This window comes from Hyperolius riggenbachi, chromosome 10 (assembly GCF_040937935.1).
Source record: "Hyperolius riggenbachi isolate aHypRig1 chromosome 10, aHypRig1.pri, whole genome shotgun sequence".
Classification (NCBI taxonomy): domain Eukaryota; kingdom Metazoa; phylum Chordata; class Amphibia; order Anura; family Hyperoliidae; genus Hyperolius; species Hyperolius riggenbachi.
Window position 1 is genome coordinate 154913404 of NC_090655.1, and position 17695 is coordinate 154931098.

The following is a 17695-nucleotide window of genomic DNA, read 5'->3' on the forward strand; positions in this document are numbered from 1 at the left end:
TCTGCTATTTATAGAGGGGGGCTTGGCCAGGCACCCCTCTGTGATTGGCTGCAGTCAGAGGGCTGAGAGCCCTCTGATTTGCTTGTGAGAACTCGAGGTGATGTCAGACATGACGCTATCCGAGCTGGTGACTCTATCCGAGCTCGGATAGCTAGGATATCTCCGGATATCTGCTTGCTATCCGAGTACGCTCGGATAGCACAGCCTGGATAGCTAATACTATTCGAGCTCGGTATTCGAGCTCGAATAGTGAAAAAAGAGCTATGATATCTGAGTACCTCGGATATCCTAGCTCAGATGAGCACCACTGGTTCCCACATTACCACCCAACCCTTCACATTACAGAGTTCTGCTGTGCTGTCCAACTCCAATAATAAACCCAATCCACCACACCAACAGAACAAGGAAAACAGACCCCCCCAAAAATTGTGAAAAGCCCCACTAATCAAAAGCACACCAGTACTACCTCCATGCCATGACAACCCCAATACCGCTAATAAACTACAACTCAACAACCCAAACTGTGATTTTTCAGATGGTCCCCATGAAACACTCTCCAGTAAAACTAACAATACGGACCAACAATCATCATTATTTGGAAATCAAAGCCTCGCAAATCAATGTTTATGAAACATAACCTCCCCTCACCCCAATTCTCTATACACCCTAGCCCCCAGTCAGTCTCAACCACAGTGTTTTCATCCCCCTCTTCACCAACGGTCATAACCACAACAACCATTTCTCCAAAAACCCAACAAACCTCGATCAGAAAATATTTCAAACCGGTCTACAACATTTCAAACATTTCCATTGCTCGGGAATGAAAAACCCAATGAAACACTCATAGCTTCTTTTTTAGAACTCCTCCCTCTCCCAAAATGTACTAACAACAGTTTCCCAGTCCCAAAGCCAGCCATACACGATTACAACCCAGGAACAATTTAAAATGGCCAATTACTGACTTAGAAGAAGAGGATGCAGAGGTAAAGGGAGGAAAAAGAAAACACAACACACAACCCCCCCCCCCCCACCCCACCTAACCAACATTGAACCAGTTCACCAAATGAAATGTATCTTCAACCTGTCCAATCACATACTATCCAAACATGAAATTACCCTGCTAGAAAAAGGACTCTCCTACTGCCCCACGAAATTTTCAAACATGTTTGAGTTATTCACTGATTTCAATACATACATTAGAAAACTAACCCTCAAACACTACTTCGCGATCACGAAAAATGCAAAAACATTACAACCCAACCCAAACACATCACTAATTATTACAGCGGATGACAACCTACCTACTTGCACAATACAACCCAATGCAATCGCCACTGAGAAATAAATCACAACCAACCTCAAAGGAAGATCACAATTCTACCCCACTGCATCAAAGGGCAACTTCATTGAGACCTTTTACTCCTTAGTTCTAGAAGACCTTCAATCATTACACCTAGATGACTCCCTACCCATCTACAATCTAAATAAATCCGAAAGAACAGCTCTCAATAGACTCAAAAACAATCCGGAATTGGTTATAAAATCAGGGGGGAGGGATGGTTATTAAACAAAAGTGATTACCTAGACGAAGCATTCAGACTTCTGGATGACCCCCCACACTACACAACCAACTCCCCACAGACCCCACTACTGAACATAATGCTATCCTTAAGTCATTCATTAATACAGCCTTCTTTAATAACATCATCTCCAAAAATGAAATAATCTTTATCATTAATCCGCACTCAAAAACTCCCTTCTTTTATTATCTACCAAAAACTCACAAAAGTCTAGATAAACCACCAGGGAGACCCATCATTTCCGGCATAAATGCAATCACCAGCAATCTGTCCCATTTCATTGATCAAAACCTACAACCACATGTCCAGACACTACCCTCTTACCTTAAAGATTCTCAACATCTCATACAGCTCCTCCAAGAATTCGATTGCCAACCAGAATACATGTGGCTCACATGTGATGTCACCTCCCTCTATACAAATATACCCCAGTTTTTTGGATTGACAGTCCTACAATTTTTCCTATCTACGAACTCACTCATTCCCCAATCACAACAGTTATTAAACCAACGCACTGATTTCATCCTAACACATAACATTTTCATGTTTATGGACAATATTTACCAACAGATCAGCGGTACCACCATGGGGAGCTCATTCGCATCTTTATATGCGAACCTCACCATGGGATGCCTAGAACATCTAAAAATGAACCACAATAACTCGTTCACCAAAAACATTATTTTCTATAGACACTACATAGACTCATTCCATCATTCAATGATTTTCTAAACTCCAACCCAGCAGGCCTAAAATTTACCTTTCACCACCACCCCACCACCATAGATTATCTGGACCTCACCCTATTGACAACAATCTAATCAAAACGAAAACATTTTTCAAACCAGTAGACACCAATAATTACATACATTTTGAAAGCTTTCACCATAAACCCCATTGGATACGTAACACACCCTATAGCCAATATAAAAGAATATTTAAAAATTGCACAGACTCTACAGAATACAAAATACAGGCCAAAACACTAACTGAGAAATTCAAAACACGAACCTACCCGCAGAAACTCATCAAAGAAAGCCTTTATTACCAATACCAGACAGACTGCTCCCCCTACAGAAACTCCCACAGACACCTACCCCAGATTTATAACAAAGTTTAGTGCACAACATAAAATCAGGCAGATCTTCAAAAACAGAGGGGAAATCCTCCTGCAGGATCCCTTTTCTACAGGGATGGTCGTAGTCAGTAGTGTTGGGCGAACAGTGTTCGCCACTGTTCGGGTTCTGCAGAACATCACCCTGTTCGGGTGATGTTCGAGTTCGGCCGAACACCTGACGGTGCTCGGCCAAACCGTTCGGCCACATGGCCGAACTAAGAGCGCATGGCCGAACGTTCCCCGAACGTTCGGCTAGCGCTGTGATTGGCCGAACGGGTCACGTGGTTCGGGCCCGAACGCGCTCTGATTGGCCGAACGGTCACGTGGTTCGGGTAAATAAATACCCGAACCACGTCATATCTCCGCCATTTGTCTGTGGGTTTAGCTTTGGGTAGGCAGGCAGGGTAGTTCGCTCTCCAGCCACGCTAGCCAGGGTCCCCCCCAGTCATTGTGTGTTGCTGCTGGGAACAGTAGTACACCGCTCGCTCAGCCACACTATATATAGCATTGTTTACTGCCACTGTGTACCTCGCTCAGCCACGCTATATATATAGCATTGTGTTTTCTGACACTCTGTGTACACGGCTTAGCCTGACTAATATAGCATTGTGTGTACTGCCACTGTGCACCTCGCTCAGCCACGCTATATATAGCATTGTGTGTACTGCCACTGTGCACCTCGCTCAGCCACGCTATATATAGCATTGTGTGTACTGCCACTGTGCACCTCGCTCAGCCACGCTATATATATAGCATTGTGCTTTCTGACACTCTGTGTACACGGCTTAGCCTGACTAATATAGCATTGTGTGTACTGCCACTGTGCACCTCGCTCAGCCACGCTATATATAGCATTGTGTGTACTGCCACTGTGCACCTCGCTCAGCCACGCTATATATAGCATTGTGTGTACTGCCACTGTGCACCTTCGCTCAGCCACGCTATATATAGCATTGTGTGTACTGCCACTGTGCACCTCGCTCAGCCACGCTATATATATAGCATTGTGTTTTCTGACACTCTGTGTACACGGCTTAGCCTGACTAATATAGCATTGTGTGTACTGCCACTGTGCACCTCGCTCAGCCACGCTATATATAGCATTGTGTTTTCTGACACTCTGTGTACACGGCTTAGCCTGGCTCTATAGCATTGTGTGTACTGCCACTGTGCACCTCGCTCAGCCACGCTATATATAGCAATGTGTTTACTGCCACTCTGTGTACACCGCTCAGCCAGACTATATACCGTTGTTTACTGACACTCTGTGTACACCGCTCAGCCAGACTATATACCATTGTTTACTGACACTCTGTGTACACGGCTCAGCCTGACTATAAAGCATTGTGTGTACTGCCACTGTGCACCTCGCTCAGCCACGCTATATATAGCATTGTGTTTTCTGACACTCTGTGTACACGGCTTAGCCTGGCTATATAGCATTGTGTGTACTGCCACTGTGCACCTCGCTCAGCCACGCTATATATAGCATTGTGTTTACTGCCACTCTGTGTACACCGCTCAGCCAGACTATATACCGTTGTTTACTGACACTCTGTGTACACCGCTCAGCCAGACTATATACCATTGTTTACTGACACTCTGTGTACACGGCTCAGCCTGACTATAAAGCATTGTGTGTACTGCCACTGTGCACCTCGCTCAGCCACGCTATATATAGCATTGTGTTTTCTGACACTCTGTGTACACGGCTTAGCCTGACTATATAGCATTGTGTGTACTGCCACTGTGCACCTCGCTCAGCCACGCTATATATAGCATTGTGCTTTCTGACACTCTGTGTACACGGCTTAGCCTGACTAATATAGCATTGTGTGTACTGCCACTGTGCACCTCGCTCAGCCATGCTATATATAGCATTGTGTTTTCTGACACTCTGTGTACACGGCTTAGCCAGACTATATAGCATTGTGTGTACTGCCACTCTGTGTACACCGCTCAGCCAGACTATATAGCATTGTGTTTACTTCCACTCTGTGTCTGCTGGGCCTGGGAACAGTAGTACACCGCTCACCCGCCACTGTATAGCATTGTGCTCTGTGTCGCTGCTGGGAATAGTGGTACTGTATAGCATTTCTGTACTGCCACTGTACTGCTGCCAGTCAGCGTGTACTGTAAGGATAAGTGAAATGAGGAAGAAATCCGGTGAAAGAGGAAGGGGCAAGGGAAGAGGTGTTTCCCCTGACGGTTCACGTACAGGCCACAGGGGAGCACCCAAGAAAACCCACTCAATACCGCCCATGTTGTCCAGGACAACAACCCTCACAAATCCAAAAGAACAGGACCAGATAATTACTTGGATGACCTCTCAAGCGTCCAGCAGTGGGTTAAGCAGCACCAGCACATCACGCACGAGGTCCGAGTCCTCAGCCAGTTACAAGGAGCCAGTGGGCACAAAGCTGACACAACCGGCAGCGACACCACGCACACACCTGCTAGATAACCAGTCCTATGAATTACCTCAGGACACAATGGGGTATTCGCAGGAGCTATTCCCAGACCAACAAACTTCCACCTATGAAAGGTCAATGGAGGAACAGCCAGAAATGTTGTGCCCGGATTCACAACCATTAACTGTGGGAAATGCACCGCGCACTGAAATACAAGGCGAGTCCGAGGAGGACTCGGAAACCCAAATCCCAGAGCAAGTTGGGCAGGAGGGGTTGCAATTGCAGGAGGTCGGCCGACAAGATCTGGAAGACGACGTTGGAGTGAGCTGCGCAGAGGTTGTTCTGGGGAGCTCTACTCCACGGCGGCGGCCCCCCACAATGACATATGACGAGTTTGAGGAGATGGAAGAGGAGGGTATGGACAATGTGGACAGAGACCCAGATTTTATTTGTGAACGAGAACATCGCCGTCGTAGCAGCAGCACAGATGAGTCTGTTGAAGAACCCACTGCTGCACGAGTTCGCCTTGTGCCACAAGGTAGGCGGCGCGCAATTTCAGGCACCACAAGCGTGGAAGTTAGAGTGAGAGGCAAAAGAGGAGGAAACAGAAATCGCCAGCAAGGAGGCAGGTGCTCCAAAGTCTGGGCTTTCTTTGAAGACTGCACTGAGGATGTTACCATGGCGATTTGCAAGGTGTGCAAGACTCGCCTGAGCAGGGGGAAAAGTATTAACAACCTCTCCACCACCAGCATGAGCCGCCACATGCTATCCAAACATCCCACTCTGTGGGCAAACGCGGCAGGACAGGGTACCAGCAACACTGCCTCCCTTGGGTTCACCAGACTCACCACCAGACCCGCCTCAGCAGCAGCAGTAGCCCAGCCATTGCGTGGTTCACAACATTCACAAACATCAGACGACGCTGGCACTGTCACTTTCCGGAGTAGTGCTCTTGAGGTCTCCCAGTGTTCATCAAACACAACAACCAACAGCCCTTCCGTGTGCAGCGCTACGGTTCAGTTGTCTGTGTCGGAGATGTTTGAGCGCAAGAGGAAATTGCCAGCAAATGACCCCCGGGCCGTGGCAGTAACAGCCAGCATAGCCAAGCTTCTGGCCTGCGAAATGCTGCCATATCGAGTGGTGGAGACAAACAGCTTCAAGGGCATGATGTCAGTGGCCATCCCACGTTACGTGGTTCCCAGCCGCTACCACTTTGCGCGCTCTGCAGTGCCTGAGTTGCATGAGCACGTGGTCAGCAAAATAACCCGAAGCTTGAAGAATGCCGTTGCCTGCAAGGTTCACCTCACCACTGACACTTGGACGAGTGCGTTCGGCCAGGGTCGATACATCTCCCTTACCGCGCACTGGGTGAACCTTGTGGAGCCTGGCAGCGATTCCTCACCTGCTACGGCGCGGGTGTTGCCCACGCCGCAAACAGCTGCACCGCCGTCCCTCCCACTGGATAACAACAGCAGCACCTACCTCTCTGACTCCTTCTCCTCCAACGCATCTCAAAGCTGTACCTCATCCGGAAACGCTAACCCAGCAGCAGTAGGATCGTGGAAGCAGTGCAGCACAGCTGTTGGCATGCGTCAGCAAGCGTTGCTGAAGCTGATCTGCCTTGGGGATAAGCAGCACACAGGGGAGGAAATTTGGAAGGGAATAAAGGAACAGACGGATTTGTGGCTGGCACCGCTGGACTTGAAACCGGGCATGGTTGTGTGTGATAATGGGAGTAATCTCATTCGCGCTTTAAGGTTGGCTAAGCTGACACACATCCCTTGCCTGGCGCACGTGATGAACCTAGTAGTTCAGCGGTTCCTGAGGACATACCCAGGCGTGGCCGATCTTCTGTTGAAGGTGCGTCGAGTGGCCAAACATTGTAGAAATTCCAGTACTGCTTCGGGGGCACTCGCCAAGATGCAGGAGCGCTTCAATCTCCCCCACCATCGCTTGCTGTGTGATGTCCCTACGCGCTGGAATTCTACGCTGCACATGCTAGCACGCTTTTGTGAGCAGAAGAGTGCAGTGGTCCAGTACATGACGGCGCAGTACCGAGGCGCATCCGGACAGCTGCCTAACTTCTGTGGATCCGATTGGGCCAACATGTTGGACCTCTGCCAAGTCCTCCAAAATTTTGAGCAATCCACGTTGCTTGTGAGCAGTGACAACTCTTCAGTCAGCATTACCATACCACTGCTGTGTTTACTGAAGAGGTCAATGTTGAAAATCAAGGAAACAGCTGTCATGATGCAACTGGGGGAATCTGAAGGAGAAAACGATCAGCGTGATGGTACCAACATCAGGCCATCCGCCTCAGGGAACGCTGGCCCCAGCAGCTATGACGAAGAAGAGGAGGAGGAACAGCTGGAGTTGGAGCAGGAATTTCATGCCACCACTGACGAGGGCCAGAGCGGTGCAGGTTGGACTTCCACAATTCAGCGCAAATGGTCAGCAGAAGCAGACCAGGAGGAAGGTGACGACTATGATGCATCACAACAACTATCACAACGCTCACAAGAGGATGATGAGGATTCTGGTAGGACTCTTGCACACATGGCTCAATTCATGCTAGACTGCATTGAACGCGACCCACGCATTGTGCGCATTCTGGACAACACCAATTACTGGGTTTATACCCTTCTGGATCCACGGTACAAACACAATGTTCCAAAACTGCTTGAAGAAAGAGTCAGACAGGTCAAAATGGAAGAATACCAGCAGGCCCTTGTGGAGACTTTAGAGAGGAGATTGACATCCTCCCCCTCCTCTAGCCAGTTGTACGCCGACAGACTGACTTCCGCAAACCCAGGACGACCAGGAGGGCAGCAAACAACGCAAGCCGCAGCTAGTGCCCAAAAGGGAATGGTATCGGCAGTGTCCTTGGAGTGGGAAAATTTTCTGACACCCATGCAGCAGCAGCCCACTGAACAGGAAGCGTGCAGATCCACCTCCAACACCGATCGCCTGGAGAAGATGGTCAAGGACTACATGTCAGATGACGTAGCTGTGTCGAACAATCCATCTGCACCCTTCAACTATTGGGTATCGAAGCTAGACACCTGGCACGAACTGGCAATGTACGCAATAGAGGTGCTGGCTTGCCCGGCAGCCAGCGTAGCGTTATGTCGGAACGCTGTTTCAGTGCTGCCGGAGGCATCGTCACAGATCGGCGTATCCGCCTCTCCACAGAAAATGCAGACCGTCTGACTCAAATTAAAATGAATCAATCCTGGATTGGAAACGACTACGCAACACTCCAGGACCCCAACCAAGTAACATGACCAATGAACATCTGGGATGGTGTAGCGTTACCGGTCCCTGTTTATTGAACCTCTTATCTTTATTACATTTATGACTGCATGGCGGTACAAAGCATGCTATCCGCACGCTTCTTGTCCTCATGCAAGGCCTGGGTTGTTGTGTCTCACAAAGCGTGGCCTTCTCCTCCTGCGCCTCCTCCTGTTCCATCACGTCTGCTGCTGCTGGGTTAGCGTTGCCGCGTGGTCCCTGTTTATTGAACCACTTATCTTTATTACATTTATGACTGCATGGCGGTACAAAGCATGCTATCCGCACGCTTCTTGTCCTCATGCAAGGCCTGGGTTGTTGTGTCTCACAAAGCGTGGCCTTCTCCTCCTGCGCCACCCTCCTCCTGTTCCATCACGTGTGCTGCTGCTGGGTTAGCGTTACCGGTCCTTTTTCCTGGAACCTCTTATATGTATTACATTTATGACTGCATGCCGACAAAAAGCATGTTACCTGTGCAAAGAAAACAGACATTTCCCGCATTTAAAAGACAGTTTTCCCTTTGAAACTTTAAAATCGATTTTCTCAAAAACTATAACCTCTTTTTGCTTTTTTCCTCTTGTACCCACTCCCAAGGTGCACATACCCTGTAAATTTGGGGTATGTAGCATGTAAGGAGGCTTTACAAAGCACAAAAGTTCGGGTCCCCATTGACTTCCATTATGTTCGGAGTTCGGGTCGAACACCCGAACATCGCGGCCATGTTCGGCCTGTTCGGCCCGAACCCGAACATCTAGATGTTCGCCCAACACTAGTAGTCAGCCAACTTCGCTACGCTGGAACTACACGTAATTTTACGCAATTACTATTTGCCAAACTACGGCTTCGAAATCAAATATTCGCTTCGTATTAATTTCGTAGACTATGCGTTAAAATACACAATTACGCATAGTGTGAAGCGTAGTGTATGCGGACGCTTATGCCATTATGCAGAAAAATGTACGCATTATGCAAATGCTTGTACAAGAAACTATTCTATGCGTACATTCCCTTTTCCAATGCGTAATTCTGTAAGCATACAATCGTATGCGGAAAAATAGAGGCGAATAACGCATTTGTAGTTTACTTCGCAACACACATGTGAACTACGCGTAGGGGCATAAACTACGCGTAACGGTACTTTGCAACGCGTAAAATCGTAAGCGTGGTTTTGAAACTTCGCCTATGAACAACGATGCGTAGGTGCGAACTACGATGTGTGAATTTGCACTGGCGTAGTTTCTGGTCATCCCTGTTTTACTATGTCCACTACTACCAACTACGCCAGCTCTTACATTCAGGAGGGCACCAACCCTCAAAAACCTCCTAGGACCCAGTCGTCTATGTACTCATACTCAAAGTCACAGTCCCTTCTGGATCATACACCTGCAACAGCAAAAAAAATGCCAGGTCTGCAAATTTTTCCGGCCCACCACAAACTATACCTCCTACACCACAAATATTATATACCCAATCAAACACCACATATCGTGTACATCAAGCTATGTTATTTATGTCATAACCTGCCCATGCCATTTACAATAAGTCAGCCACACTACCCAACTGGTGCGGAAAAGGGCTGGACAGCACAAGAGAAACATTTTGAAAAATGACCCTCTTCATAGTGACACACACACACACACACACACACACACACACACACACACACACACACACACACACACACACACACACACACACACACACACACTTATTCAAAATTACCCTGATTGAAACTATCTCAAATGCATATCCAGATGCCTTTGACCAACTCAAAAAGAGGGAGATGCACTGGATACAAATCCTGAAATCCCTAACTCCAAGCGGCTTAAATGAGCTGCTTGAGAAAATCTATTAACAACGCACTATTACAGTTACAACATTTTAATGGTCCTCTCTTTTATATCCTCTCTTTTTTGAACCTCAAATTTTTATTATTATTTTTACATCATGTGTTTATTATGTCTCACTATATCTGATCATGCACAAGATGTTTCTTATGTCTAATTTTAAAAGTATTTGTTGCGTATTTTGAACGATTTAACCATGTTAACCATATAGAATAGGGGTGCTTATACATATACCGCTGGCTGCATGCCAGGGATGCTCGGATAGTACTTTTTAAAACCCGAATGTATTCGGATCCGATTCGGGTATCTGGATCCGACCTTGTGGATACCTTGTGGATATCTGTGAGAACTCGGATATCCGACCAAACTATCTGCGGGTACACGACCTATTCGGGTATCCGGATAGAAAAACCGGAAGTGCCCTTTAAATAGCTTTAAAGGAGTTTTTTAGGGTAAATGATGCATGTAGCATCATGTTTTTTTTTAAAGGGAAACACTAATTTATTATTTGGTTAACATAAATTGAAAAAAAAAAAAGGGCCTGTAAATTATTAACATCAGGATAGGTTCCAGACAGCGGTCAACGGTCGTGCAACCCACGTTGTGTCCAAAGTCCAACTGCACAACTGGGACATGACATTTTTCAGCCCAGACACCTCCAAAAAATGACACCGCAATTGTGTTTTGGGTTAAATATTGGTGGTGGTATCAGCAGCAATGGCCTGTGGCACCGCGGCGGTGGGAGCCAGCGCCAGCTTGCTTCAGCCTCTCGAACTCCTCATGCTCAACAACATGTATTTTTGGCCACATGGGTGATGAAGCTGGAGGTGCCATACTTGTAGAGGTCACAACTTTGAAAAATAAAAAAAATTATGCTGGCCACAAAAGTGATGGAAAAGATGTTTCAAGGGGTCTAACACCTGGAGGGGGGCATGGCGGAGTGGGATACACGCCAAAAGTCCCGGGGAAAAATCTGGATGTGATGCAAAACAGCGTTTTAAGGGCAGAAATCACATTGAATGCTAAATTGCAGGCCTAACGTGCTTTAAAACATCTTGAATGTGTATACATCAATCAGGTAGTGTAATTAGAGTACTGCTTAACACTGACGCACCAAACTAACTGTGTAACGCACCGCAAGTTACCAGCTGTTTGTGTAGTGACGGCCATGCTGGACTACTGCGCAACATGGCGAGATTGCTCTTCCTCACTCAGTGATGTCAGGTAATGTGTGACTGCCTTCTCAACTTTCCATGGCATTGTTAAAAAGCTTAGGTTTTGTTTTTAAATTACATTTTCTACTTGCTGTGTACTTGTTCAGTACCGCTACAATGAGAATCCTATGAAGGCAGGCAAGTCTGGCATTGTGACCCCGGGTAATGGCCGGGGAATGAAGGTTTGGATCCGGTGTGGAGCCTGAGCAACGGCTACTACTACACATCCAAGGAGGGCAGCAGGCAGGCATGCACGCCCGCCCCGAGGTAGTGACCAAAAATAACAATACAGGAGGAGGACTTTCGAGGCCCTGCTGTGTATTTGAAATGAATGTACTTTAAATCCTTTAACGAGAACCAGTTATGGCGGGCAAAGATGACACCACATTCCTTTCACAAGAATCATATGGAGGCGGGCAAGTCTACCATTTGTGACCCCGGGTAATGGCCGTGGAATGAGGGATGGAGTCCGGGGTGGAGCCTGAGCAACGGCTACCACTACACAGGCAAGGAGGGCAGCAGGCAGGCATGCACGCCCGCCCCGAGGTAGTGATCAAAAATAACAATACAGGAGGAGGACTTTCGAGGCCCTGCTGTGTATTTGAATGAATGTACTTTAAATCCTTTAACGAGAACGAGTTATGGCGGGCAAAGAGGACACCATATTCCTTTCACGAGAATCATATGGAGGCGGTGTAACGATCGGTGAAGCACAGAGAGGATCTGATTACCGGTGATCTGCAGTATCACTGGGAATACAGATGTATACCAGATTATAAGTGATCTGCAGTATCACCGATAATCCTATATACTAGCTAACCTCTGTTCACCTGAGTAGAGTGTAGTGTTTGGTGTAACAGTAACACTTAGAGGACTAGGCCTCAGTGCAGCAAGGAGTACTGCACAGATTCCTTCCGCAGACCTGAGCTCTCCAAGACGGGAGGAGTCAGACTGACAGTAGGAAGGATTGTCTGAAAGTGACACTCAGGAGGAGATGTCACTGACAGGACGGGGAACCGCCTCCAAGGGTAAGGTCGGTTCTCGAGGTCGGACAAGCCAGGTCGTACACACACGGACAGACAAAGTACAAGATCATAAAGCAGAGGCAGAGTCTAGGTACAGGCAGAGTTCGGCAACAGGGTATCAGAAATATCAAAGTACAAGATCAGGAGGCAGAAACAGAGTCTAAGGACGAGCCGGGGTTCGGCAACAGAGTATCAGAAATATCGAGGTACAAGGTCAGAGTTCAGGAGGATAGTCAGGCAGGCAAAAAGTCATAACAGATAATCACAATCAAACTAGTACTTTAGCTATCAACAGAATCTAGCTAAGTGTAGGATTACAGCTCCAGCTGGTCCCGGCACACTTGCGGATCTGACTACGGATCTGGGTGCTCCCACATATGTGATCGCAACGCCAGACACTGAGCAAGTGAACAACCCGTGGTATATATACACAGGTATTCCCCCAGCACCTCCCTAAGTGCTGGGCCAATGACGAGTGGAGCCAGAGTCAGCTGACCAGCCTGGTCAGCTGACTCCTTTCTGGCTGCCATAAATTCCCTGCCTGAGTGCGCGCGCGCGCGTCACTCTGAAACTAGAGGGACTACGAGTCCCAGCCACAGCAGCCCCGCTCTGCGGTGTCTCCGCAGCGGGAGCATGCGCGCTAACCGCCGCGTCCAACGCGGCGGTTTCTCCGCGCTCCGCTGAGCCCTGCACGGAGACAGCCGCCTCATACCGAGAGGAGGCGGCTGCCTCTCCGTGTGCAGGCTCACTATGCGCGGAAGGAGCCACCTGCCACTGGCTCATGGCGGCGGCTCCTCCACGCTTTCTCACAGGCGGGCAAGTCTGCCATTTGTGACCCCGGGTAATGGCCGGGGAATGAGGGATGGAATCCGGTGTGGAGCCTGAGCAACGGCTACCACTACACAGGCAAGGAGGGCAGCAGGCAGGCATGCACGCCCGCCCCGAGGTAGTGACCAAAAATAACAATACAGGACTCAGGAGGACTTTTGAGGCCCTAATTGTAATAAATCAACTATAAATTCTTTAACGGGAATCCGTTATGGAGGGCAAGTCTGCCATTGTCACCACAGGTAATGGGCGGGGAATAAAGGTTGGATTCCAGCCCAAAGTGGGAGCCTGCTGAGACCCATGCTGTAGCTGCCCTGACCGTGCTTTGCAGACCAGGTATCTGTGGTCAGATGGACCCTTGACCCAGCGGAAGACAAACCAAGTCGAAAGCATTTGCCAAGAATGTTTTACAGAGGGCAAGTTTTGCCATTTTTTTCAATTGTTTGAAACTGTAGATGGTTGTATTTTTCAATTGTTTGAAACTGTAGATGGTTGTATTTTTAAATTGTTTGAAACTGTAGGTGGTTGTATTTTTAAATTGTTTTAAAATGTAGATGGTTGTATTTTTTAATTGTTTGAAACTGTAGATGGTTGTATTGCGTTCCGGAGTTGGAGCCTAAGAAACGGCTACCACCACACATCCAGGCAAGCAGGGCAGCAGGCAGGCATGCATGCCTGCCGCGAGGTAGTGACCAAAAATAACAATACAGGACTCAGGAGGACTTTTGAGGCCCTAATTGTAATGAATCAACTTTAAATCCTTTAACGGCAAGTCTGCCATCCATTGAAGTGCAAGTTCTGCACTGACTGCCAGGTATAATACAATGTGCAGTCACAGATGCAGTGAAAGGTATGCAGTGTCTGCAAACAGCCGTTTGTGTAGTGACGGCCGTGCTGGACTGGTGCGCACCATGACGAGAGTGCAGGTGATGGTTGCTTTTAAGCCCATATGGTCGCCTGGCTGATGTAGCTGAATGACAGAACAGTGACTGTCCAGCTGATCAAGTTTGGTCTGACCACAATGATCAACGACCTTATTATCTTTGGTGTGCCACCCCCACCCGAGACACTCATATAGCCGGCGGTCATTGCTTCATTGTGTTACGCAAGCCCCTTCACCGCGGCAAGGTAATGATCACGAAGGGTGATGGGCACATGTACATGCCTTTTGTTTTTTTGTTGCAGCCGCCTGCAGTTCAGCCAGAAAAATTAGGCAGGCATGTGCACGCCCCAGAAAAATTAGTATAGCGGCCGCTGCTAGCAGCGGCCTTAAAAATTCTGGGATCCGCCTAGAGTCCTGGACCCTGGTGGTGGTGGTGGCGGAGAAGTCAGTCAAGCGGCCTGCAGGCAGAGATGCTGTGTGTGGGGACTGACTTAGTCTTCAGTTGTGCAATAGCCCTCAGGGATCCATGCCTCATTCATTTTGATAAAGGTCAGGTACTGAACACTGTCATGACTTAGGTGTCATGACTTAGGTGACTTCTCTTCTCAGTGAAAATGCCTCCAGCTGCACTGAAGGTCCTTTCTGACAGGACGCTTGCGGCAGGGCAAGAGAGAAGTTGTATGGCAAATTGGGACAGCTCTGGCCACAGGTCAAGCATGCGCAACCAGTAAAGCAAGGATTCATCCTCGCTGCTCACAGTCACAGTGTGTACATCCACACTTAAGGCCAGGTAGTCGGCTACCTGCCGGTCCAGGCGTTGGAGGAGGGTGGATCCCGAAGGGCTACTGCGAGGTGTTGGAATAAAGAATATCCGCATGTCCGACATCACCCCGAGATCGCTGGAGCGTCCTGTCCTTGTCTGCGTGGACTGGTGAGGAGGAGGAGGATTACTGCCAGTGGTACCTTTATTGCATTGTACTGTCACATCACCCTTAAATGCATTGTAAAGCATCATTGACAGCTTGTTCTGCAAGTGCTGCATCCTTTCCGCCTTGTGTGGAGTTGGTAACAGGTCTGCCACTTTGTGCCTGTACCGAGGGTCTAGTAGCGTGGCCACCCAGTACAGGTCATTCCCCTTGAGTTTTTTGATACGGGGTCCCTCAACAGGCTGGACAACATGAAAGAAGCCATCTGCACAAAGTCGGATCCAGACGTACTCTCCATCTCCTCTTGCTCTTCCACAGTGACGTCACGCAACTCCTCTTCCTCCCCCCAGCCACGAACAATACCACGGGAACGTGGAGCAGCAGAAGCCCCCTGTGATGGCTGCTGCGGTTGTTCTTCTGCCGCCGCCGCCGCCTCTTCCTCCTCCACAGAAACACCTTCCTCATAATCGTCATCCGAGTCTGACTCCTCTCCTTCCCCACACGACTCCTCTTCTTCCTCCTCCTCCCCCCTCTGGGGTGCCGCAGGTGTCGAGGAAACATGTGGTTCAGATGTAAATCGCTCCCACGAATCCTCCTGCCGTAGCTGTTCCTGTTCCCGCTCCTCCACAGCTTCATCCACCACTCTACGCACGGCAGGCTCCAGGAAGTAAGCGTAGGGGATCAAGTCGCTGATGGTGCCTTCAGCGCGACTCACCAGGTTGGTCACCTGCTCAAACGGCCGCATGGTCCTGCATGCATTTCGCATCAGTGTCCAGCTGTTGGGCCACAACAGCACCATCTTCCCAGATTGTGTCCTTCTACTGTAGCTGTACAGGTACTGGGTGACGGCTTTCTCCTGGTCTAGCAGGCGAGAGAACATGAGCAGGGTGGAATTCCAGCGAGTTGGGCTATCGCATATCAAGCGTCTCGCCAGCAAGTTGTTTTTCCGCTGAATGTCCGCAAAGCATGCCATGGCCGTATAAGACCGCCTGAAATGCCCACACACCTTCCTGGTCTGCTTCAGGACGTCCTCTAAGCCTGGGTACTTTGAGACAAATCTTTGCACGACCAGATTCAGCACATGTGCCATGCAGGGTACATGTGTCAGCTTTCCCAAATTCAAAGCGGAAAGGAGATTGCTGCCGTTGTCACACACCACGTTGCCGATCTCCAGCTGGTGCGGGGTCAGCCATTGCTCCACCGGTTTGTTAAGAGCAGCCAGGAGAGCTGCTCCAGTGTGACTCTACGCTTTGAGGCAAGAAATGTCTAAAATTGCGTGACACCGTCGTACCTGGCATGCAGCGTAGGCTCTGGGGAGATGGGGCTGTGTAGCTGGAGAGGAAGAGGAGATGGCAGCACCACTAGAGTTCAACTGACACTCAGTCAAGGAGGAGGAGGAGGTTGACAGCGAAGAGGATGTAGCTGGAGGAGAAGGAGAGGAGGTGGCAGGAGGCCTGTCTGCAAGCCGTGGAGGTGTGACAAGTCGGTCCGCTGCGCAGCCACGTACTCCCTGCTTGCTGCCATCGGTCACCAAGTTGACCCAATGGGCTGTGTACGTAATGTAGTGGCCCTGCCCGTGCTTGGCAGACCAAGCATCCGTGGTCAGGTGGAGCCTTGACCCAACACTCTTCGCAATAGATGACACCACTTGCCTCTGAACTGCACGGTACAGTTTGGGTATGGCCTTTTGTGAAAAATAAGTGCGGCCTGGTATCTTCCACTGGCTACTGCTGTGGGCAGAGGAGCAGGAACCGCTCAAGGGCAGAGGCGGTGTGAAGGAGGGTGGCTGTGAAGGTTCAAGGGAGAAAGCGGATGAAGACGATGCACCTGAAGGAGGAAGAGGAGAAGGAGGGTGGCTTGTCTTTTGAGGGGTGCTGCTTTTCCTCAGGTGTTCTTCCCATAGCTGTTTGTGCCTTTTCTCCAGGTGCCTTCGTAAGGCACTTGTCCCTACGTGAGTGTTGACCTTTCCACGGCTCAATTTTTGGAGGCAGAGAGAACAGATGGCTTTGCTCCTATCTGAGGCACACACGTTAAAATATTTCCAAACCGCTGAGCCCCCCTGGGGTGATGGCACTACGGTGGCATCAACAGCTGACCTTGAAGGGCATGTTGGCTGGCTGGCCATAGCTGGCGATACATGGCGCCGGACACTGCCCCCAGCTGTTTCTGAGGACGAGCTCCCTCTGCTTCTATCATGGAGTCATCTCCTCCTACTCCTCTCTGGCTCCCCCTCTGAACTGTCCCCCTGGTCATCTCTTCTATTGGGAACAAACATGGCATCCGTATAATCATCATCATAATCCTCCTGCCCAGCTTCGCTTTCCTCAGACAACTCCACAACTGCACCAACTTCAGGTGGTTCATCATGCCCCTCCTTACACATTACGTCCATACTATCGCCACCTAACTCAGACGTATGAGGTGGTGTACCTGCACCTTCTTCTTCTTGTTGCAGTAGTGGCTGTGAATCAGTGATTTCACCACCACCACCAAAAAATTCCAGCGAAGTGTCAAATGCAGCAGATGTGGTGCTTGTTGTAGCGCTGGTGGCTGCGGGAGATGAGGTGTTCTGT